This window comes from Pinus tabuliformis, chromosome X (assembly GCF_031772625.1).
Source record: "Pinus tabuliformis cultivar Carrire ecotype Pingquan chromosome X, CPIR1, whole genome shotgun sequence".
NCBI lineage: Eukaryota > Viridiplantae > Streptophyta > Pinopsida > Pinales > Pinaceae > Pinus > Pinus tabuliformis.
The window spans coordinates 1,636,181,947-1,636,208,052 of NC_142308.1; the positions used below are offsets into that span (position 1 = coordinate 1,636,181,947).

The 26,106-nt window shown below is 40.0% G+C and overlaps 1 pseudogene; it reads left to right on the plus strand.

Moving 5' to 3' along the window:
• The first annotated feature begins 657 nt into the window (after positions 1-657).
• Positions 658-24,583, plus strand: LOC149146301 (protein LEAD-SENSITIVE 1 pseudogene; annotated as a pseudogene).
• The last annotated feature ends 1,523 nt before the right edge of the window (positions 24,584-26,106 follow it).

Below are 26,106 nucleotides of genomic sequence, written 5' to 3' on the forward strand. Positions count from 1 at the left end.
AACATTCAAGCATCCTTGTACATCTCATATTATTAATAAAATATTATTTTAAAATACCGTTGTGTATTTTAAATTTAAAGTCAACAAGCTACAATTTTGTTGCTTCAATGGTATCCGAGCCATGTGAGTCTTTGGACGCTATCCACTGCACAATATGCCATTAAGTTTATGTCCTGAAATCATTGAGCAGTTAAGTGAAATTCGAGAATCATTTCAGCAATTAAAAAAATCATGTGCAAAATATACATGTCTAAAGGAAGAATACATTGACATGATAGGAACTAACATTAAAGAATGCTCTAATCAATAAAATGATGTTGAATTTGTTGAATTGGGATTTTCTTAGGGTGACATAAATGAAGTTGAGAATCAAAGTGAGTGTAAGGAAATTGAAGATGAAGCAATTAAAGATGATACTGTTAGTGAACAAATTGTTGAAGATGATAAAATTGACACTACAAACCAGGAAGTAATGGAGTTAGATACTTCTCCAAACACAAGGCACCAAATTACTGAATTTAGGTACTTCTCCAAACACAAGGCATCAAATTACTGAATTTAGATACTTCTCCAAACATAAGGCATCAAATTACAAGGATGTAAATGCAATTGTAGATGATGAAGATGTCAAGATTAATTATTTTGATGATGAAGGGGAAAATTTAAAACAACAATTGTTTCTTGGTGTTGCATCTATCGAAGGAAAGAAGCAGGTCGGTGCAAGGCAAGCAAAAGAAGCAATGGGGTTCTTGTCCAACAGGATCAGCCGAGATGAGATCCTCCCCGGAGATCATATCTACTCCTAGTGAATTACTTATACATACGCCCATCATGGTATTTATATTGGAGATGGTAAGGTTGTTCACTGCACCCAAGGAAGAGAGGAGGAACTAGGAACTGGCATTATCCTTGATATATTTATGTTGAGCTCAGGGATTTCCCATAGGGCTGATATCTGTTAGACATGTGATCACTAGGGAAACTCAAATGGAATTGTGTGTTCCTGTCTTGATTGTTTCCTAGTTGGAGGTGCCCAGTACCAATTTGAGTACTTTGTCATCTCTACCTTCCTTCTTGCAAAAGCACGAGGTGTAACTTGTACTCTTGCAGAAGCAGACCCACCAGATATAGTTGTGAATCATGCAACATACCTGCTTGAAAATGGGTTTGGATGCTATAACATTTTTAAAATAATTGTGAATATTTTGCAATTTACTATAAGACTGGTTTACTTATGATTGATAGGAATCATATTGGAAGAAGTGGTCAAGTAGCATCGATCCTAAGTGCTCCATTTGTTGTTATATTTGTTGACCTAGATTATCATTGATGTCAATATGGCAATATTCTAGATACTAGATGACCCATGAAAGGGAAGAAGAGCAGATCCATGAAGAAATAGGAGCAAGGCCATCAGGAAAGCCAAGCCATGAGTAAGAGTCTATTAACGGAGGAGTTAACAAAGGAGGCATATCAAAGCTATCGCTTATGCTTAAGAGTACTACAAAATATCAAAGCAAGAGAGGCATATCAGAGAGGCATATCGGAAAAGGAAGAAGCCATCAAAGTATGAATGTATCAGAGAAGACATTGGAGCAAGAGGAGCCACATCGAAGGAGCATCACATGTAATACATGCCCAAGAAGAACCGAAAGGAAGAAGTCATCAAAAGACGAGTTAACATATCAGAGGAGCATATACAGCACTATCAGAACTATCGGAGGAGCCATATATATGTCATATATATGCCAAAGAATAACTATCGGAGGAGCATAAAGAAGAGTGGAAGAGTTAAAGGAGCGTAGCAATAAAGAAGAGCAGAAGAGTTAAAAGAGGCAAAGCAGTATATAATATATATGCATAATATACACTATCGGAGGTGGAGTTTACATATATATCAGAGGTGGAATATACATATATATCGAAGAAATCATTTCGAGGGGTTCTACTATGTGCCACAACATGAAACCCCCCACTGCGATATACATGTGCGGACCTGACGATATATATGTCCGGGGGCGTAAACAGGTGAAGTCCGCTAAGTGTTCTGATGCATGCTTTTCAGTGTATTTCATATGTATCGTTGTATTCCAGCTCTAAGCCTTGCCACATTAAAATATGCGATTGCAATATATATATATATATATATATATATATATATATATATATATATATATATATATATGTGATACGTATGTGGACCTGCTGCAAATTATAAAATGCCCTATTGATATATCGCATCTGCGGTAATCGCAATATATAAAGGGCTATCACCCCCAAAAGTGTTGATTGCGATAAAGTATGTGGGCCTGCTGCAACATTGTAATATGACTTAATACTATGTCACATCCGCCATATCGCAAGTGCTTAAGGCCTTACTACATTGGAAGCACTGATTGCGATATATGTTGTGGACCCGATGGTCCTATTGTAACATAGCTTAATACTATATCACGTCTAGCAGGGCTATCGACCATTGGCGATGTAATGAGATCGAATTATAAAAGACTTCTGGAAGCCGCGATTACCGAATTCGATAACGTTGTGGAGGAGCAGACCCGATGCAATTATAGATGTGGGGGTAATGAATTTGAAGTTCGACCTTAAGTGTTTTGCTCGGGTTTTTCCATATATTCCTGTGTATTTCAAATAATTGTATTTCCCGGGGTTTTGAAGGCCAAAATGCATAAATAACGATTCTGATAGTTTAGTGGGCCTAAATGATGGCGATTATGATTGTGATGGTGACATGGCATGTGGGGTCTCCTAATTAGTACAATCTCTCCGTAAATAGTAAAACCCTGTGTGTGAACATTATTAAATAAAAAAAGGGATCTCTCTGATATTTTTTAATAAGCATCATTTCCTGTGTAATTCGACCTTCTCTTTTGAATTAATGTGTCTGTGAATCATTGGTTAATTTGAATAGGCAGAGGAAACTACAGTGACCAAGGAGGGAAGTCGAAGGATCAAGCAAGCGCAGAGGAAACTACAATGACTAAGGACGAAGCTGAAGATCCAGCGGAAAGAGGAAATCAATGGTCAGAGGCATCAAGAACATACAAAAACAAAGAACAAGGAAAGTTGAAGGTTGATTAAAAAAAAGGTTGGAAGAAAAAAGAGGCAGTCGGAGGGTCCAGCAGAATAGAAAAGGGTCGAAGGACCAATAGGAGAGGAGGCATTCGAAGGGCAAGCATCGTTGTTGATCGTGTTACCCTGTGAAAGACTCAGACCTGTGATGAATTAATCAGGTACACAATGCAGTCTGTAGAACAATTCTAGGATGTAATAAATAAAGGTTTATCTGACATTGTTTGAAGGAAGAAGTAGTCAATAGAGAAGAATTCATGCTAAAGTATTTACTATGATAGTAAGAACATATGCTTGAACAGAAAGTTGGTTCTTGTGCAGAGCTTAGTGTAGCTAATAGTAGACTCACAAAAGCTGTTTGGAGACATTATCGAAGATCATGAAGGCTATTGCAAACTCTGTGTGGACAATATGAAGAGTTGTAAAGACTCCTTCATAAGAAGACTAATTGGCATTGATGCTATAACATGGAGACTACAATGAAGCTGTAAATAGACAAAACTCAGTAAAGAAAAGTTCTAAGAGGAGAACTTTACTATCAAACATGCCTTGACAAGAGGGTTGGAGCCCTTGGGGTTGGTGCCTTAGAAGTCTGAAGGATTGGTGTCCTTGGATTTGGTGCTCCTATATCCGAGGTTGGTGCCTTGACAAAACAGGTCCAGATAGTTTGCAGCAGAGGGTTGGAGCCCTTGAGGTTGGTGCCCCAGAACTGGAAGGATTGGAGTCCTTGGGAGTTGGTGCTCCTAAGTCCAATATTGTTGCCTTGGCAAATCAGAGTTGGTGCTCTAAAGGTTGGAGCCTCACAAAATTCCAAGTTGGTGCTTGGCAATTGATTGCAACCATTTATATATTATATCTATTTTATTGCAAATATTATATTAATAAAATCATTGATACTTGTTGTTCATCTTGTGTTCTGAATATAAATGTTTTAATTGGTAAAATAATAGTTGAAAAAGAAACACTGATTCACCCCCCCTCTCAGTATTTCCAACAATTGGTATCAGAGCCAACACCTTCATTCAAAGCCTAACAGCTTGAAGGTTGATCTTTTAAACACAAATGGTGAAGTCAAGGAAGAAAGTCTCCAATCCTCCTAAGGATGTGTCTCCCTCTACCACTAAAATAGAAGACAACCAATTTGAGGAGGCTCCATGGTCAAAAGGGAACTTTAATATATGGGAAGCAAGAATGAGGAATTTCTTACAGACTTAAGGCATTGAAATCTGGAAATCAGTGATTGTTGATAGCAAGATGGATGGAGAATCCAAGGAGTACAATGCAAAAGAAATGAAGGCATTCTTGAACGAGCTACCTGATTCTATAAAGAACAATCTAGGAAAATATTCATTAGAAAAGGGTATATGGGACAAACTTCATGACCTTCACTCAAAAGGAGCATTGACCATGACCATCACAGAAGCTGAAAATGAGAATGATGACATCAAGGCTAAAGAATACCTAGAAGATGAAGAGAATGAAAAATATTTTGTAGAAGATCTCCTCACTCAACTTATGGCTGCCATGGAAGAGATTAACAATTTGAAAAAGGAAAATGAGGAACTTAAGAAGATAGCACTAGCTGGTGACCAAGATCAAACAAGGGAGAAAGTTGACCTTGTCAAGCTTCAAGTACAAGAAAGGGATGAAGAGCTTGCCAAGCTTAAGAAGGAATTTCATCAAAGCAAAAGAAAGCATCATGAAGAAGTCATATCCATGACAAATCAATTGGATAAAGCAAAGAAACAGGAAGATACCTTGTCAAGTCAACTTGAACAAAGGCACAAGAGCTTGAACAAACTTGAAGAAGAGATTGATCAGTACAAGGTAGAGCTCTCCTCTCTGAAATCTCAACTACAAGAAGCAAGGAAACAAACACAAGGAGCTGAGAAGACAATGGAAGCATTGGAAAGCATAAAAGGACAGGTTGATGAAGTAGAAAAGGAAAGAAACACCATGATATGTTAACTAAAAGCAAAGGATGAAGAAATCTTCAAATTAAAATCTAACATCAAACTTCTCAAGGCCGAAACATGTAAAGCTACAAGGATCAAGGAAGAAATGGAGAGCAGTCTAGCAAAGGTAAATGAGGAAATCCTCAAAATGAAGTCAGATATCATCTCCCTTGAAATAGAAGCAAATGAAGCTACTCGTATCAAGGAAGAAACTGAGAAACAACTTGCTAAGAAGAATAATGAGTGTGAAAGATTGGAAGAAGAGATTGTCTTCCTCAAGAAAAAGGTTGAAGGGATGAACAAAATCTTGAAGAGCTCTCAAGCCTTGGATGACATGCTCAGCTATCAAATATGTCCATTTGATAAATCAAGTCTCGGGTATGCAGGTGAATCCTCAAACAATTATGATAATGCTTCAAACAAAAGGGATGTGAAGAAGCCAGAAAGAAATGGTGATGCTCCTAGTTCCAGCAAAGGCAAGGAGAAAAATCAAGGCAACAATGGAAGAAATCCTGCTCCAAGAATAAATGTAGATGATGTGAAAGATGCAAAAGGCAATGGTTATCATCAAAGGATCTCAAGGCAGAAAGGCTTCAGAAGTACATCAAGGAAATCTCCATCTTCCAGGTACCAAAGTTCATTTTTTGGTTATTTTTATTCTTGTACAAACTTTGGTCACATGGCAAAAGATTGTAAAGCATATCAAAAAGATAGATATTATGGTCCCTAACAATCTCCAAGAAACAATTTTGCAGGAAGAAATCATGAATTCTTATTCATGAATAATGTAGAATGCTTCAAGTGTCATAACATTGGTCATATGGCACGTGATTGTAACTTAACTTGGGCTCTTACACAAGCTAGTACCATGCAAAAGAAAAAAGTTACACAAGTATGGAGAAGGAAGCAAATACAATCCAAAAGTACCTTGAACTCTCCAGCCAACAACACATGTTATTGGCCTGAATTTTGACAATCTAAGCATTTGATGGGAAGACTCTCCCAAAAGCGATGATGCATACAGTTAGGGGGAGCCTGTGATTCTTGATCATTATTGCAAAAGCTATTCATGAAAGGGTCCTTATAAAATCCTTGTTGAGCTATATTAACAATCATTCTTTGATAAAGATCTTTTCTCACGAGTACTCTGTTGAAGAACATGATCCTGTAACCATTCTTTGGACTGTTGTTAAAGATGCTTTCCACTTAATCACTAAGTAGTATTTGGAGCAACAGAGAAGGTCATCTAATGCTAGAAAAATAGGGCAAATAACTATGTTTCTGATATTACAGATGTTAGATGTCTTGACTCAGGGATTTAATGTGAGAACAGGTAAATTATGGACACAAATAGAGGCAATCTTCAAACAAACAGATATATCTGGAATGGAGTTTGAAGTAAGAGAAGCTGGTAGCATATAACAAAATTGAAGCATTGCAAGAAGATGCAAATAAACAAAATGAATTTAAAAGATAGTCACAGATTGGACATCTAAATCTGCTAGCAGAAATAACTTGCAAAGATATGTACAAGAACACAAGGAAAAGATGGCTCACAGAAAGGAGAATGTTGTGCAGTCAAATATAACTTAAGCTGATACTGGTCACTTGGAAAAGATAGCAACAGTGAGGCACAACCTCTCACCATTTCATCCAAATGCAGTGATGTTGAATACTGGATGGCAGTGACCAAAGGAGAAGCATAGAGACACAAAGGAACTCAGATCTGAAGAAAGATAGCAAGAAAGACAATTTCAGTGGCATTTTCTCTTGATTTGGACTATGAAGACCTCTCAATTCTGACTGTGGAGACAACAATATGGATAAAAGCATAAAAACCTGGACTTGGACACTTGGTGTGTGGCTATTTGCAATCTGGTTGAAAGCATTGAAGTAGATCATCTTTAAGCATTGTTGAAGCCATGATAAAGTAATTCTGAGACATGAAGAGGGGATAATGTGCTAATTGATGATAAAGCATCAATACTTCTATCTTGAGTAAAAAGAAGAGCACTATGACAGGGGGAGTCACAGACCCATGAAGATCTAACATTCATAAAGAATAGAAGCAGTTTGATAGGGGGAGTCCTAGAGCAGTCCTTTGCCATTGATGTCAAAGGGGGAGAGAAGAAGAATATTTCCATCAATAACAAAGGGGGAGATTGTTGACCTAGGTTGTCATTGATGTCAATATGGCAATATTATAGATACTAGATGACCCATGAAGGGGAAGCAGAGTAGATCCATGAAGAAATAGGAGAAAGGCCATTAGCAAAGCCAAGCCATGAGTAAGAGTCTGTTAACAGAGGAGTTAACAAAGGAGGCATATCAAAGCTATCACTTATGCTTAAGAGTATTGCAGAATATTAGAGCAAGAGAGGCATATCAGAGAGGCATATCAGAAAAGATAGAAGCCATCAAAGTATGAAGGTATCAGAGAAGACATTGGAGCAAGAGGAGCCACATCGAAGGAGCATCGCATGTAATACATGCCCAAGAAGAACCGAGAGGAAGAAGTCATCAAAAGAGGAGTTAACATATCGGAGGAGCATAAACATCACTATCGGAACTATCAGAGGAGCCATATATAGGTCATATATATGCCAAAGAAGAACTATCGGAGGAGCATAAAGAAGAGCAAAAGAGTTAAAGGAGCATAGCAATAAAGAAGAGCGGAAGAGTTAAAATAGGCATAGCAGTATATAATATATATATGCGCAATATACACTATCAGAGGAGGAGTTTACATATATATTGGAATACACTATCGGAGGCGGAATATACATATATATCAAAGAAATCATATATGGGGGTTCTACTATGTGCCACTACCCGAAACCCCCGACTGCGATATACATGTGCGGACCCGACAATATATATGTCTGGGGGCATAAACAGGGGAAGTCCGCTAAGTGTTCTAATGCATGCTTTGCAGTATATTTCATATGTATCATTGTATTCCAGCTCTAAGCCTTGCCACATTAAAATATGTGATTGCAATATAAATAAATAAATAAATAAATAAATATATATATATATATATATATATATATATATATATATATATATATATATATATATATATATATATATATATATATATATATATATATCTATATATATATAGATATAGATATATAATTGCGATACGTATGCAGACCCATTGAAAATTATAAAATTCCCTATTGATATATTGCATCTGCCATATCGCAAGTGCTTAAGGCCTTGCTACATTGGAAGAGTTGATTGCCATATATGTTGTGTACCCGATGGTCCTATTATAACATAGCTTAATACTATATCATGTCCAGCAGGGCCATCAGCCATCGACGATGTAATGAGCTCAACTTATAAAAGACTTTTGGAAGTCACGATTGCCGACTGTGATGACGTTATGGAGGAACGGACTCGATGCAATTATAGATGCGGGTGTAATGAATTTGAAGTCCGGCCTTAAGCGGTTCGGTTAGGTTTTTCCATGTATTCCTGTGTATTTCAAATAATTGTATTGCCCAGGATTTTGAAGGCCAAAATTGATCAGGATTTAAGCAGGAACACAATAGATTACAGAGATAACCATAAATACAGAGATGCGATAACCATAAAAACAGAGATGCAGCGAAAATAATACTTCATTTCATTAATGGAGAATACTGAACTATGCTTACAAATAGAAATAACCCAGCTAGGGCGATGGTAGCTTATCTATGAGAAGAGATGTGTCAGCTACATCACTCTGAACTGTTTCGAACTGTGTTTACAATGAGGCTCAAAGGCCTATTTATTATTGAGAAACAATGGAAAACCCATAACATTCCAAAACCTAACCCTAGAAGATGAAACGCCAAACTATGGGCCCCGTTTGGGTAAATTGGTACATCAACTTCTCGGGGTCGTAACTTTGGCATACGATCTCCATTTGATGCGCATGATAGCCCGTTGGAAAGATCTCTCCGAGGAATACGACGGAAAAGACGCGGAGGTAGATTTCCCAAAAAATGGTGTTTAGGGCCTCAAAACGGCTCCGGAAGTTTAGGACCCGAAAAACTGCTAAAAATAGTAAACTACGCTATAATTAAGGAAACTGAAAAACTGAAAGAGATAGTTGTGGGGGTCCAAATGGGATAGGTGGGTGGCCACCAACATCCACCTGGATCATTCCTCCCCCCTTAGGAAGCAATGGTCCCCATTACATTGAGTTCCTCCTTGAGATGAGGAAGCTTCTGCTGAGCTGGGTCTCCAGTGAGCTGTTCTGCAATCTTTGATGTGTCTAGAAATGGTGGGAAGCATGGTCGGCGATGGTCCACATTGAACAATCGGTGCAAGTGAAGGAATGGAGGAATGATGTGCTTCAAAGAATTGTTGCCCACAGCCTTGTTACTGGTGTAAGGACCATGTCGAAGCGGTCTGAGTTTCTGATGGGTTCTGGTAAGGCGTTCTCTCAGCAGATGTAACCAAACTTTTTCGCCCACCTGAAACTTGTGTGGTACCCCTCTGGGTAAGGAGAAGTTGTTCCTGTGTTCTGTCATGACTGTATCCCTATGTTGGTGCTGCTGCGTGGAGGAACCCTTTACGGGGGTCATGGATGTAGCAACGATCTTCTCCTTACTTTGGGAGTGAACTAGACAAAAAATAAATTTCCTAGTCTGTGAGATGAGCTTGTTGCCTTTCTTAGCAGTGATCAAAGAGGTGGTGGTAGGTGGAGCTACCTCTGGTATCCTATATAATGAATTATCCAAAGAAATAATGACAACGCGACGCCTTGACTCATACACAGCATGTCGCCTCCACAAGTATGGCTGGCCTAATAGTACATCACAAACATCCAGAGGTGTAACATCACACAAACCTCATCTGTGAAGGGCTTGATGCTGTAGGGAAGGCGGCACTGCTGGTGAACTTTGAGATCTCATCCTTCGTGAAGCCACCCGATACTATACGGTTGTGGGTGTGGCGTAGTTGGTAGGCCCAACCGCTTCACGACCTCTACTAAAACGAGGTTCTTTTGGCTGCCACTATCGACAATGAATTGCAGCGGCGAACCCTTCACCCACATTTGCGAGTGGAAAAGACGTTCCCCCTCCTCTGGCTCTTTGGGCTCATTCTTCTGGATCTTGGCAGTGGAAACAGTGGCACTAGGATCCACATCAATGATTTGCTTCCCTTTGCCATCCCCCTTGTCGAGTTCCGGCTCAGATTCAGAACATGCATCTGATTCGAAAGCCTTCAACTCGGCCACCAGCGACTGCTTGGTCTGACACTCACATGTGTTATGAGTGGGACTCTTGTGGAACTCACACCACTTTCCTGTGTCCTTCTTCGGCTTCATGGTGTTGTTCTTTTCTTACAGCTTAGAGGGGTTGTCTTGGGTCACCCGGCCTTGGCTTTGTCCTTTGGGCTTCAGATTTGTAGATCCAAAGTCTCGCTTCTTCTGTTTGAACTTTTGCTCGATTTTGACAGCGTATCGGTATGCTGTGCCAAGTGAGGAGATGTTCAAGAACTCCATCTCTTCCTGGATGTATCTGTGTTGGCAGCCGCGGTATTTGAGTACCAGATGTAGCTCAGAATCTTTGATACCCAACTGTGTGCGAAGGGTATGAAAAATAGTTGTGAACTCTGGTACATCTTGGTCTCGTCCCTGCCGCAGTGTGGTCCATTTGATGTATTTGTCCTCATAGCTTTTGACAGGGTAGTACTGCTCCTTGATGGCATCTCGGAAGTCATTCCAAGTGGGGCGGCTGAAAACAGTGAGCCTGTACTTTCATCCTTCTGCTCACATTATGTTTCCCACCAGTCCTTGACGTGGGGGGCTGCTTTGAGAAGAGCGAAAACAATCTTTTCCCGACTTGAAAATTCATGAACAGAAAAATACCCATCTAGCAGATTTAACCATTTATCTTGGCATCTGCGTCTATTTGACCCTCGAAGATGGGGATTTCAAAATTAACTTGTACGTTAAACGGTGTGGCGTTTCCAAAGTAGCTGTTGGAAGCCGATGCGTCGCCTCTGGGTAGCCACTGAAGGATTTGTGCAAAGCTATCCATCATCGTGTTCCTTTGCCACTCGAGGGCTTCTTCGAGCAAGATTCTGATAGGATATCCTGCCCCCTCGTCTTTCTTCTCATCTGCCATGGGAGGTCGTCGAGATTTGCGAGGCTGGTCTTGCAAAGGTTCGACCAATTCAAGCCCTAACTCCTTATATCCTGACCTCGTTGGGGACATGCAAAGAAAAACAGAGAAAAAACAGACCGCTCTGATACCACTGATCCGCATTTAAGCAGGAATGCCATAGATTACAGAGATAACCATAAATACAGAGATGCGATAACCATAAAAACAAAGATGCAGCGGAAATAATACTTCATTTCATTAATGGAGAATACTGAAATATGCTTACAAATAGAAATAACCCAGCTAGGGCGATGGTAGCTTATCTCTGAGAAGAGATGTGTCGGCTACATGCCTCTGAACTGTTTCGAACTGTGTTTACAATGAGGCTCGAAGGCCTATTTATTCTTGAGAAACAATGGAAACCCTTAACATTCCAAAACCTAACCCTAGAAGATGAAATGCCAAACTATGGGCCCCGTTTGGGTAAATTGGTACATCAACTTCCCGGGGTCGTACCTTTGGCATACGATCTCCGTTTGACGCGCATGATAGCCCATTGGAAAGATCTCTCCGAGGACTACGATGGAAAGATGATATTTTAGCTAAAAAATCACGGAGGTAGATTTCCCAAAAAACGTCGTTTAGGGCCTCAAAACTGCTCCGGAAGTTTAGGACCCGAAAAACTGCTAAAAATAGTAAACTGCGCTATAATTAAGGAAATTGAAAAACTGAAAGAGACAGTTGTGGGGGTCCAAATGAGATAGGTTGGTGGCCACCAACATCCACCTGGATCAAAAATGCATAAATAACAATTTTGATAGTTCAGTGGGCCTGAACGATGGCGATTGTGATTGTGATGGTGACGTGGCATGTGGGGTCTCTTGATTGGTACAGTCTCTCCATAAATAGTAAAGCCCTGTGTATGAATGTTATTAAAGGAAAAAAGGGATCCCTCTGATATTGTTTAATAAGCATCATTTCCTTTGTAATTCAGCCTTCTCTTCTAAATTAACGTGTCCATGAAGCATTGGTTAATTCAAATAGGCAGAGGAAACTACAGTGATCGAGGGAAGCCAAAGGATCAAGCGAGTGTAGAGGAAAATACAGCGACTGAGGAGGAAGCCGAAGAACCAGCAGAAAGAGGAATCCGACAGTCAGAGGCATCGGGAGCATACAATAACAGAGAAAAAGGAAAGTTGAAGGTTGATTAAAAAAAAGGCTAGAAGAAAAATGAGGCAGCTGGAGGGTCCAGTAGAACAGAAAAGGGCTGAAGGACCAACAGGATAGGAGGCATTTGAAGGGCAAGCATCTCTATTAATCATGTTACCCTGTGAAAGACTCAAACCTGTGATGAATTAATCAGGTACACAATGCAGTCTGTAGAACAATTCTAGGATGTAATAAATAAAGGTTTATCTGACATTGTTTGAAGGGAGAAGTAGTCAGCAGAGAAGCAATCATGCTGAAGTATTTACTGTGACAGTAAGAAAAGATTCTTGAACAGAAAGTTGGCTCTTGTGCAGAGCTTAGTGCAGTTAATAATAGACTCACTAAAGCTGTGTGGAGAAATTATTAGAGATCATGAAGGCTATTGCAGACTCTGTGTGAACACTATGAAGAGTTGTAAAGACTCCTTCATAAGAAGACTAATTGGCATTGATGTTGTAGCATGGAGACTACAGTGAAGCTGTAAACAAATAGAACTCAGTAAAGAAGAGTTCTGAGAGCATAACATTACTATCAAACATGCCTTGAAAAGAGGGTTGGAGCCCTTAGGGTTGGTGCCTCAGAAGTTTGAAGCATTGGTGTCCTTGGACTTGGTGCTCCTATATCTGAGGTTGGTGCCTTGACAAAATAGATCCAGAGAGTTTCCAGTAGAGGGTTGGAGCCCTTGAGGTTGGTGCCTCAGAACTGGAAGGATTGGAGTCCTTACGATTTGGTGCTCCTAAATCCAAGATTGTTGCCTTGGCAAATCATAGTTGGTGCTCTAGAGGTTGGAGCCTCACAAAAGTCCAAGTTGGTGCTTGGCAACTGATTGCAACCATTTATATATTGTATCTATTTTATTGCAAATATTATATTAATAAAAGCATTGATACTTGATGTTCATCTTGTGTTCTAAATATAAATGTTTTAACTGGTAAAATAATAGTTGAAAAAGAAACACTGATTCACCCCCCCCCCCTCTCAGTATTTCCAACAATATTTTCATCCACTTTGTAATTTCTGACGAATGATGTAACTAGAATGACAATAGTTGCAGTTGGAATGTATTGTTTGAGTAGGTATGCAACTGATATTTGTGTTCACAAGATTGTGTCAAAAAGGTTGTTTGTTGCGAACATGTTGTCCATTAAGCAATTGTTGAAACATCCCTTCATCAAGAACAATGTAACCATCCCTTAGACCCGAGACCCTTTCCTTTGTTGAAGAATCTAGGGAAAATAAGTGTAGTGTGATTCTTCGTTACTTGATAAAAATTTGTGGAGTCTTTTTACCTTTTCTTGTTAGCTTAATCTTCTTCTTCTTATTAGTAATGCATGAGTGTGTACTTCATCAAACAACTATCAAAACATAAGAGCAAGAACAAAAGATGTTGGCTCTCTGCCAGGGCCAAAACCTCTCTTCTCTTGAGAGGAAAACCCTTTAGTAAGTTTCTCTTATTGAAGTTTCTTATTGATCAATGCCAAACCCTAGACCCCTGACCCGAATATCCTCCAAGCACAATTCAAGTCCTTCTGGCACTTTATTTCTTCGACACTTCCTCCTTTTGGCACTTCAACCTCCTTCATCTGGAACTTCGATCTTCTCTCAATTTTTGATAGACCTTGTTGCACTTGCTCTAGAAGAGACACCTTTTGATAATTCCCTATTCTTGCGATGATCCCTTTCTTCTACTTGACCAAATGAGCTCTTTCTTCAAGGTGTAGATGCAGACTTGAGATGACTATCCTGCAACCCTAGATTTCTGCACATGTGTTGATTTCCTTGATATGGTAAACTCTTTTCTCCCTTTGCTTGAGTGACCTTCTCCTTTGCTTGATTGGGAGACCTTATAGGTCTAGTTTCCTAGCCCAATTAGATAGATATGCCAATTATGTGTTGCTGTTGTTATGACCACAGGCAACCCTCCCTTTCCTCACACGTGTAAATTGCCCTAGAAACTATTCTTTAACATTGGGTGTTCTTCCTTCCTTTGATGGTGCACTAGAGGCTCCCTTTCTCGTATCCTTTTCACCCTTTACTTGCTCATTTTTTGCACTAATTTCAGAGGTAATTTAGTGTGTTTTGGTGGAGTGGAAAACCTCTATATATAGAGGATTGTCCCTCCTTTTACACCGACTAGAAGGCTGACTTGTTGTTCTTGCTTCAGATGGCTTCTTTGGTGGTGTAACATTCTTGAAGGAGCTTCTTTGATGGTGCCTTTGCATAGGATGGGACTTGACTTTGCTTGGAGGTATTCTCTTGACCCTCATACATGGTGTAACATGCCCTTAAGACCTTCAACATTTTCTTTTGACTATATGAGTCACCCATAGCACTTAACATGTGCTAGACCTATTTCAATGAGCAAGAAACTCATTGACATATATTATAAAAATAATATTTCTTTTCTTGAATAAGTACAAATATCAAAAGTACATTTATGAAGACTGAACCTAGTTACATTTCCTTCAACACTCCCTCTTAACTTGGGAGGTATTCCTACAATATTACAAGGTATTTGGCTATTATCAATTTCTGAAGAATTCACATAAGAGAAACCATATTTGCAATCCATCTATTATAGCATCATATCAATCAGTATTGTCATAGTGCAAGGCCTTGACTAACAACTCCATCTGTTCATGAGATCATGATCTACAATGTTGGTGAGACCAATGCTTTATAGATACCTTCATCATTGTCTCTCAAGGTACATACCCACCTAGGTATTCTTTGAGTATGACCTTCTAGGATTATTCTTATCTTGGGTTCCCAACTGTTATGAAACCAACTCACAAAAGATAGAAAATATAGATGAGCGCCTTAGAAATAAGCCTCTTCGAGGGGGCAACCTCCTTTACATTACACAAATGAACAATTCTTAGATGATACAAATGAAAAGACCTCCTTTCTTTATATAGGAGTCTAAGGGGTCATAATATAATCAGAGCCGACATAACAATAATAATGTAAGGGCACAATAATAGCAATAGTGGGCTTCTATGGGGCACAATAGTAACAATATGGGCACTACATGGATACATCAATATAATAAGGGGGTTTTACTAATAACAATAAGGGGTTACACTAGTAGTATAGGGGCCTAACATGCCCCTCTCCTTCAAAAAGTGTTGTCCTCAATGCATGAGTAGTTCTTGATGCTTCTGTATAAAATTCTTGTCCTCCCATGTGCAATCTTTAGAGGGCAAGTTCTTCCACTTGATGAGATACTCTGAAATTGATCGATTTCATAGCTGTCGGGTTCTTATTTCTGTGACTGCTCTAGGTTCAAATATGATTTTTCCTTCCTCTTCAATTTCTAGCAATATTGTTTGAATTGGGATTTTTTGCAACTTTTGAATAAGTGGCCATAATTCTTTGTCCTTCTTCCATTCATCCCTTGCTTCATTTATCCAATCTGGTTGGATAATAGAAATAGCACAAAACAATACTTGCACATCCTCATCCTTTCTTGAGATTGCATCTGCAACAAAATTTTTCTTCCATTTTCTATAGATGATGTCAAAGTCATAACCCAACATATTTGTGACACATTTCTTCTGTTCTTCTAAAGATAATAGTTGTTCTAAAAATTATTTAAGACTATCATGATCCATTTTTACCTTGAAGTGTCTTCCCATTAGGTAGGGTCGCCATTTCTTAAGTGCATGTAGTATTGCCAACGTTTCCTTCTGATAAATAGCTTTGTGTAAAAACTTTCCCTTGATTGGACAACTTTCAAAAGCAATGGGTCTTTCATCTTGCATTAAAATAGCACCAATTCCATTTCATGAAGCATCACATTCCACAATAAAGTTTTTTGTGAAGTCCGGTGTAGATAAGACCGGTGCTTGGCACATTGCCTTTTTAAGATGTTCGAAGGCCTTTGTTGCTTCTGGAATCCATGAAAATGCATCCTTCTTCAATAATGTTGTTAGAGGTGTTGTTATTCTCCCATAATTCTTAACAAACTTGCGATAATACCCTGTCAACCCGAGAAATCCTCACAAATGCTTTATGGATGTGGGGATTTTCCATTCCTTAATGGCTTTAATTTTTCTAGGGTCTACCTTAACTCCTTCATGAGATACAATATGACTCAAATATTCCACCTCTTGTACTCCAAAGAAACATTTGGATCTTTTTGCATATAATTGTTTCTCCTCCAATAGTTGTAGCACCCTGTCAGTATGTTCAACATGATCCTTCCAAGACTTGCTGTAGATTAGTATATCATCAAAACATACTAACACAGATTTTCTAAGGAAGGGTTTGAGAATGGAATTCATCAAAACTTGAAATGTAGAAGGTGCATTGGTAAGGCCAAAAGGCATGACCAAAAATTCGTAATGACCCTCATGAGTTCTAAATGTTGTTTTCATAATGTCTTCAGTCTTCATTCTGATTTGATGATATCCTGAACGAAGATCCAACTTGGTGAAGTAAATTGCTCCATGCAATTCATCTAGTAATTCATCAATGACAGGAATGGGAAACTTATCTTTAATAGTGAGCTTGTTGAGCTCCCTATAATTTGGACACATGCATAATGATCCATCCTTCTTGTGCACCAATAATACTGGAGCAGAGAAAGAACTTTGACTAGGTTGAATTATACCTACCTCTAGCATTTCTGCAACCATACGTTCAATTTCACTCTTTTGGGCATAGGGATATGTGTACGGCCTGATGTTTGGAGGAACACTTCCTAGAATTAGATGAATAGCATGATCATGATCACGAATAGGTGGGAGACCTTTTCGAGTCTCAAATATCTTGGAATGATTGTCCAAGACTCTTTGGAGATCTGGAGAAATAGATGATTTCGATGTGGAAACATCTAGTGAACATAATTGTGCAATTACACCTCTTTGTTCCTCTTTTATAATTTTTGTCATACTGTTATAGCTTATTATCTTTCCCGGTTTCCCTGCAATACCCCTTAATTCAACTTCCTTTCCTTTCGCAGAAAATTTCATGAAAAGTTCTTGAAAATTAAAAGCTATTATACCCAAGTATTGTAGCCATTGGACTCCTAGTACAACATCAGCACCTCACCTTGGAATGGAAAGCATTGGGCTAGTCAATACATATTCTCCCATGGATAGCTTGATATTATGGCACTTTCTAGAGAAATTTATCATTCCTCCATTTGTAACCATCACTTGTGTTAAGTTATGGTATGTTCTATGCTTATAACAATTTACTTCTTTTTCTTATTATATTCCACCGATTAGTAATCACATGTACATAAAGTAAAGTGCAGATAGAACATTAAACGATCGACAGAAAACAAGCCAAGACAAGAGACACAAGATGTGGCGGCTAGCCAGGGACAAACCCCACAATGTGTGGGGAAACCCTTTGATCAAATATTCTTTTATCTTCGATAATTCAGCAGAGAGAAATAGTACAATAAATCTGATTCATATCAGCAGTAGCAAACCCTAGATCAGTAGCATCAGCATTAGCGGTTTCATTATCAAACTAGGGCAGACCATATCTCACAAACCGACCGTCGGATTGACTTCATTCCACCACCAAAAGTTTCAGCTTCCAGAGGAGGTTCAGATGAACCTACAGCGCAGTTTAGATGATGAGATCTTCTAGGACACGCAAGTCAATCTTTACTTCTGCAGTTGCAGCTTCAGTTTCAGCAGTTTCCGGCTTCAAACTAGGGCATTCGATATCTTGCAAACCGTTTGTCGGATTGACTTCATTCCACCACCAAAAGTTGCGGCTTTCAAAGGAGGTTCAGATGAACCTACAGTGCAGTTCCAAAGAGGAGATCTTCTAGGCCACGCAAGTCAATCTTTACTTCTGCAGTTGCAGCTTCAGTTTCAGCAGTTTCCGGCTTCAAACTAGGGCAGTCGATATCTTGCAAACCGTTCGTCGGATTGACTTCATTCAAAAGTTGCGGCTTTCAAAGGAGGTTCAGATGAACCTACAACGCAGTTCCAAAGAGGAGATATTCTAGGCCACGCAAGTCAATCTTTACTTCTGCCGTTGCAGCTTCAAATTCAACAGCTTCCGGCTTCACATGTGTGAGAGAGAGAGACCCATTTCAGCGCAGTAGAGAAGAGACTCATATCTGCGCAGTAGAGAGAGAGAGATGTGATGCGATGAGTGAGTCAAAATGAGGAAAATGCCTCTTATATTTATACACAACGTTGGTGGGTGAATAGATGCGACTGTTGGGCTTCTGAGCCTACATGAGTTGTAGGTCGGCTTGATAATAATTCCATAATCAAAATAAATTCATATCTCCATGAATACTTATCGGATTCGGATGATCTTTATATCAATCCTACACCTCTCGACGAGAGGAATCTAATAAAAATATTATCATCCATGAATAAGATGACCCACATGAAGTTTTGCCCTGGTTGCCAATTTTAACACTCCCTCTCAACCATGGAGAACTTCATCTGCAATCTGTCTATCGGTCGTTACTATTCATCCATAAAATGCACTGCCCTGTACAGCCTGACCCTTGCCCTGCTCTGTTCTATTTTGCCTATTCTGCTTTGTCTTGTTCTGCCCTGCACTGATCTGTATTGTTTTGTTCTGTTATGCTCTGCTCTTGCATTGTTCTGTTCTACTCTGCTTTTGTCTGAATGATGAAGAAGAAGAAATGATCGAGGATGTATCATACTGACTCAAAGTCAGTCTCAGAGTATGTACCACTGGTCCCAGACCAGTCTCAACCAACCCAAAGTCAGCGTCATAGTGAGTACAACTCCAATGGTCCCAGACCAATATCATCCTCCACTGACTTAAAGTCAGTCTCAGAGTATGTACCACTGATCCCAGACCAGTCTCAACCGACCCGAAGTCAGCGTCATAGTATGGTACAACTCCTACCACTGGTCCCAGACCAGTATCATTGATCCCAGATCAATGGAGGCCATCCTAGCGTAGGGAGTACGGTAGTCACAACGATGCGTCCATCGGTACTACTATGGTCCCTAACTTCATTTCCCTGCTCATTGATCAGATGAGAGGTACTTCTCATGAGTCCCAGACTGCATGGGTAGGATGCCTCAACAGGAGAACTAATCAATCCTGTCCTCATAGGAGAACACATCAATCTGCTACAATTTCCATGGAGAACACATCAATCTAGGCCTCACAGGAGAACACATCAATCCTACTACAATTGCCATGGAGAACACATCAATCCAGGCCGCCATGGAGAACACATCAATCCAGGCCTCACAGGAGAACACATCAATCCTGCTACAATCGCCATGGAGAACACATCAATCCAGGCCTCACAGGAGAACTAATCATCCTACTACATAGGAGAGCGAATCATCCTGTTCCACAAGAGAGCGAATCATCTTGTCCCACAAGAGAGCGAATCATCTTGTTCCAGTGTGCACCACTAGGGGAGGGTGAGTCACCCTGTGGTCGTATGTTGCTCCAGTAATAACCGCAAGCCCTCAGAGCTCCCATAGCTCAATGTATGCAACATGCAGGACCCTTGTACAAGGGTTTCTTACCGACTCCAAGTCGTTCGGTAAAATCACAGATTAGATCTTTCCTCGGGGCTTTGACAAGGTGTATCAACCTGTACATCATCTTAATGCGATGGAGCCTCTTCTCATCAACTTACCATATCCAAGATGATGTCTATCTACTGGAGCAATCGACGAATACGGGATTCCTCAATAATCGAATCCCACCTCTGGTTGTTATAGAAAATCACAGTGGTATCCAATGTAAATCCAAACAGCTTACTGAAGAGCTTTCGCAACCAGACTGCCTCGCACGAGGTCATGCTAGCAACAGTATATCCTACTTCAGCGGTGCTCAAATTCACCGACTTCTGCTTCCTGCTCATCCATGATATCGAAGCAGATCCCAAGGTGAAACAAAACTCGGAAGTGCTCTTACGGTCCACCACACTGCCTGCCCAATCAGCATCAGTATATCCAAGTAGTCTCACATCTCCGACAATGTATCTTAACCCATTGTGCCACGAAGATATCTCAGAAGATTCTTGGCATCAATCCAATGAGGCTCAACCAAATATGTCACAATGCTAACTGCAAAACATATGTTCGGATGGAGGTTCACCAAGAACATCAATGCGAATGAGTTTATGAAACTCAGAGGCATTTCCCAAATCTGGTCCGACATCACTACCATATAACTTCTAAAAGTTAAGATCCTCGAGGTAGTCACAGGCTTGCAGTCCATCATACCAAATCTTTCCAATATCTTTACCACATATTTCCCTTGAGATAGGAAAATTTCCCTTGGCTTCTGCCATACTTCCAGTCGTAGGAAGTAGTGCATCAGTCCTAGGTCTTTCATTTCAAATTTAGAGGCTAGCTCCCTCTTACATTTGTGAATGAGAGGGTCTGCACCTGTTAGAAAGAGGTCATCCACATACAATACCAGTATGAGAGGCTTGTCATCTTCAACCTTAAAGTAAAGGATAGGATTGGCTTCACTCCTAGTGAATCCCAGCTTCATCAAGTAGCTATCGATCCTCTCATACCATGCTCGGGGTGTTTGCTTCAGCCCATAGAGAGCTTTCTTCAACCTGCATACATGAGATTTTCGATCATAAATCTCAAATCCTTCGGGTTGCTCCACGTAGACCTCTTCTTTGATCGAGCCATGCAAGAACGCAGTCTTGACATCCATCTTATGTAGGTTCCATCCTTGTGAAGCGGCAAGGGCTATGATCGAGCGGATGGTTGTATATCTGGCAACAGGTGCAAAAGTATCATCATAGTCTATACCTTCCTTTTGGCAGAAACCTCGAGCAACAAAACGAGCCTTATACTTTTCCGTGCTTCCATCTGCTGCATGATTTATCTTGTAAAGTCATTTGGAAGTAACAACAATCTTGTCCTGGGGTCTGGGAACTACTTCCCAAACATCATTCTTTATGATAGACTCATATTCTTCGATCATAGCATCCTTCCATACTTGATGCTTGACGGCATCTGAGAATGACGAAGGCTCATTTTGTATGATCGTGCTCATGATGGTCAAGTATCCTTGATACCTATTAGGTTTCTTACTTTCACGAAAGGTTCCTCAGGGTGCAGCATGTCCTTTAGCATCATCAAGTATCCCCCTAAGCCATGAAGGCCTCTTCCTAGAAGAGGAAGGCTCATGTGGATGAGAATCTATCAAATCCATGGGTTCTTCTACATCAGGCATTGATTCATCATCCTTTTCTTTCGGTTCCCTGGCGTTGGCTTCTTGAGAGCTCCTCAAAGTCGAAAGATTGTTCACCTTGCGGTGAACTTTTCTTTAGGAGTCTTGGAACCCAATGCTTGATGAGGGCATCAATTTTGTACATATACGAAGGTGATTGTAGTTTTAGCCCATAGAAACATCAGAAGCCTTTGATCATGTAGCGTGGCCCAGACAGCTTCCATCATGGTGCGGTTCTTCCTTCCCACCACACCATTCTGCTCAGGAGTATGTGGTGTAGTAGTCTCCCTCTTAATGCCAACCTCAGGTATGCCTGAGTGAACCAATTGTAATATATCAGAGGTCTTCCATTGGCTTGAGGGGAATGGTCCCCTTTTGAGCTTTCCTTCAGCACATCTTGGACATACACCTTCATTCTCTATTCAGAATTCGGGCATCCCTATCACCATTTGTTTTACACCGAGTATAGCTTTATAATGAAGGGGGGAAAACCTCTAATGCCAAAGTTCGGACTGAAGAGATGTTTCATAAGACATGACACCTAGCAGACTTCCATCGACCTGATATAATGAATAAACACTAAACCCAAGAGTAAAGGCATCTTTAACATTATTTTTCCATGTACTTACCTTGCCATCGCTGAAGGTTACCTTGTAGCCTTTGTCTTCCGTTCCCAAGATGGACACTAGGTTCTTTTTGAGGTCAGGTGCATTTAATACATCCTGGAATTTCTGGCCTTCTTGAATGCTTGTCCTCTTCCTTGATTCCCAGCTCTCCTCTTACCTTTGATGTTGAATTTGTCATTCCTTTGATTTCCATTAGAGGGATTTTGATCATCGTCCTAGAGTGAGTCCTTTCTATCAGGGCACTCCCTTGCATAGTGACTTGCTTTATCGCAAATGTAACATTGCCATTTTCTTCTAGCCTTAGGTCCAGCCTTTCCTTTTGATTTAGTCCCGAATTTATTTCTTTTCTTTGCATGAAAAGAAAAGGCAGCAGGAGGACCTTTAGGCAAGGGCATTTCCTGCTCTTCTACCCTTGTTTGTTCTTAAATGCATCTAGCCATTAATTCCTCGAAACTAGGAATTACATTATTGTTCAGAAGAGTAGTCCTGAACACATACCATTCAGATGGTAATCCTCCGAGAGTTGTGAGTGTCATTTCTCTGTCAGTAATGGTTTCCCCAATAGATAGGAGATCGTTCTTGATCTCGGTAATTCTTAAGAAGTATGCTTGCATACTTTCATCTTTACCCTTCTTGATTTCCCTCAACTTATTTCTAAGAAACAAAACTTGATTTGCATCATTAACTTTAAATAAACTCACCAGTCTGTCGTAGATTTCCTTGGAGGTGTCTAGATCAGAGATGTAGGCCACCAAGCGCTTGTCGATCGAGTCCCGGATGATCTTCTTTGTTTTGACTTCTCCATTTTTCCATTTGTTCTGTTATCACTGAAAATGCAGTTGTCAAAAATTTTTAGCATATCTAAAAGGCAGGGTGTTTTCGCAGCGCATAAACTTGTTAACAGTTTTGCAGCGCCATATATTTTAGTGATTTCGTAGCGAAAACACTGACATTACAGTGGCTGCGCTGCGAAATTGGGAAATGACAGATATTTAAGGGAAGGACTTTGCATCCTTGAATGCAGTGCGAGCCTCGGCTTGTTGCATCTGATGTATCCTAGCTTGAGAACACCATCTTACTGTTATTGAAGTTGGAACCCGAGTTAAATCCAGTTTGGCATTATTTTAATATTCAGAACCATAAAATTCGTGGCCTCTTGGAAGGCTGCACATTTGATGACAAAGGCAATGTAAGGAATGCAGTTGAAGCCGCTTCAATGTTTGCTAGCTTTAAGATTGTCCCAGAAGCTAATTATGACATGCAAAATCTGGGTGAAACAGAGACTGCTTGTATTTAAAATAATGGACCTGTTAATGTTATTAGTATAGATAGTGGACTTCCTAAGCCATGATGAGAAGGTTATTATGACTGAGTAGAACAAGGTAACTGCGGTGAGAATATTGCCTATGATAATCTGGGGTTCAAGTTTGGTTTAATAGCAGCGGCTAATACTGGGTGCTGTAGTATGTTTGATGATAACCCAATTGGTCTTGGCAAACTTTTCAAGAATTGGTTTGGTGACAAGCGGGAAAGTCCCTCATTATACATTTCTGCAATCGTGCTCTAATCTGGTTCTTAATGTAATGGGGGCGATATTGCTTTTATTGCCATGATAAAGCGATTTATTGAAAGTTCGAAATGGTGAGGTATATATGGTGCCTTTCGCCGACTTGGTGAGATACGAATATTGGGGATGCTGAGGTCAAGATTTCGATCTTTGCCTCAAGCTTTCTATGCACATTTAAATGCCTCCTACAGAAAAGCAAGAGGATGGAAAGTCGAAGTTTCTACACTGATGATTGAATGACAGCGGTGTGCACACATGGCAAGCATCAGAGCATGGTTTTGAACACGTTTTTCTAAGGTGTTGGCGTGGCTTCGTGATTGAAGTCTGTTATATTGGGGATGGAGGGCGCAGGAGACAGTGACGAGAAGAGGCAGGACGTCCTTCCCCTCATTCTCTGTTAATTTAATAGTTTTGTTGAAAATCTTTTCAGATTGTGTCAGATCTGGTTTCCATGCACCGAATTGTGAGCTATGCTACCCTTTAACACATATAACGTTGGCCCTGGAAAGTCGCGGGATTAGAACAAAAGAAAAGATGCAGGGTTTTATTAGACTTTCGCGCCAATACAGGCTTTCTAGTCATTGGATTCCTCTGATTATTTTGGCAATTTTGATCAGTGGTTTGTCTGATGACAAGCATCCGCAACTGAAGAACGTGCAGGTTTCTCTACGGGCTAAATGGTCGGGCGCTTCCCTTCATCAGGCTTCCACATCTCCAGAAGATTGTTTTCAAGAGATTCTGAAACATGAAAGTTACGTTTTAAGTGGATCATTGGAGTTTTTCTTCCGATTATCACTTGTTTTTCGTTCAGCTTCTCCAAAACTTGTACTTTACCGGCAGCCGGCCTAGGACTTCTTATCATCTTTTTCCCTGTCGCACGAAGAAAGCATGAACAATGGAAATGCTTCTGACATTTACAAGAAAGATTTGGATCGTTGGTCAGTGAGCAGGAACTCAAATGCTCCCAAGGGAAAATGTTATTGGGTTGATGTAGGTTCTACCATTTTATTTGATATTTCAGAGTTATCTGATTGGTTTAGCACTGCGACAACATTGTCACAAGATTCAACAGAAGAACCTGACATTTCTGAAACTGATCACATTTATCCAGAATCAAATAGAAAGAGTCCTGGAGCTGTTTTGTATGGAGTTCTTGGGGTAAATTACTTCTCGAATTTTCACTTGGCATTAGTTGAGGCATCTAGAAAAGGAAAAGTTCAATATGTTGATCGGCCCATCCTACCCTCTGGCTGTGAATCAGAGGCCGAGTACTGCACTACAGTAGGCACAGGGAGCCTATTGAATTTGGCTGGCTATGGTGTATAACTTGCTTTGAAGAACATGGAGTACAAAGCCATTGATGATAGTGAAAGTGAAGAAAGGTTGTATAATCAATACTGAGCGCAATCATAGAGAACAACTTTGGAAAAAGGGTGTTGTGAGAGCCTCTCGAATGACTTCTTGGAAAGTATCCTGGACATGCGGCGGTACTGAAAGAGGATCCAGAATGTATTATATGTTCATATTTTTTACATCTTTCTGCTGTTGTGTGCAGTTATCATCAGGTGTTTTGGTCTGTTTACAACATACAAGAATGACTTTGTGAATGCAACCCCGGTCAGCAGTATCCTCTGTATCGTTATACCATGGCAGAGATAGAAAACTTGTTTTGTGTGGAAGATGAAAATTTGCTGAACGAGACAGCGTTTTGAAGGATAGAAGGGTTCGAAGCTCAATTGGTTTTAGGTTCAACAGAATCCCAATTGTCAGCCAGAGAGGGAATAGTCTGCTAGATAAAGAGTGTAAAGTTGGGTGGCTGAACTTCATACATGTTTTCATATCTGTGAAGCAAACTGAGATCTCACAGAACCAATTTTCCAGTTTCAACACTTTAGTTTCTAACTAGATGCAACTTAGATGTTTGATGTGCGGTTGTGAGCAGTATTCAATATCATTTTGTGCACTCGGACTCCAAAGATTTATGCTAAGATAGTTTGATTAGATATTGGATGGTTCTCATAAAGATCACCATGGTTGGTAGCTTAGAACAGAGTGCTTCATAATTTTCTTATGATTGCTTAATTTATTTGTGATCATTCCAACAGCATTAGCTGGGGTATTTGACATTTCGAAGATGGCCCCCGGTTGCAATAATGTTAATACAGTGTTATTGGTTCAGTCAACTTCTCAGGTTGCAGAAATCCGATTTGAGGTTACACCACAGCATCAAAACAATAAAAGAGCTCATAGTGACTCAAATCATAGTCAAAGTGACAAGAGGAAACACATGTAAATTTGTTTTCTTTCTATTGAAAGTTGAAGCTTTAGAGGTGGTATGAAGGATTTCTGAAGCAAAATTTCCAGTAATATGG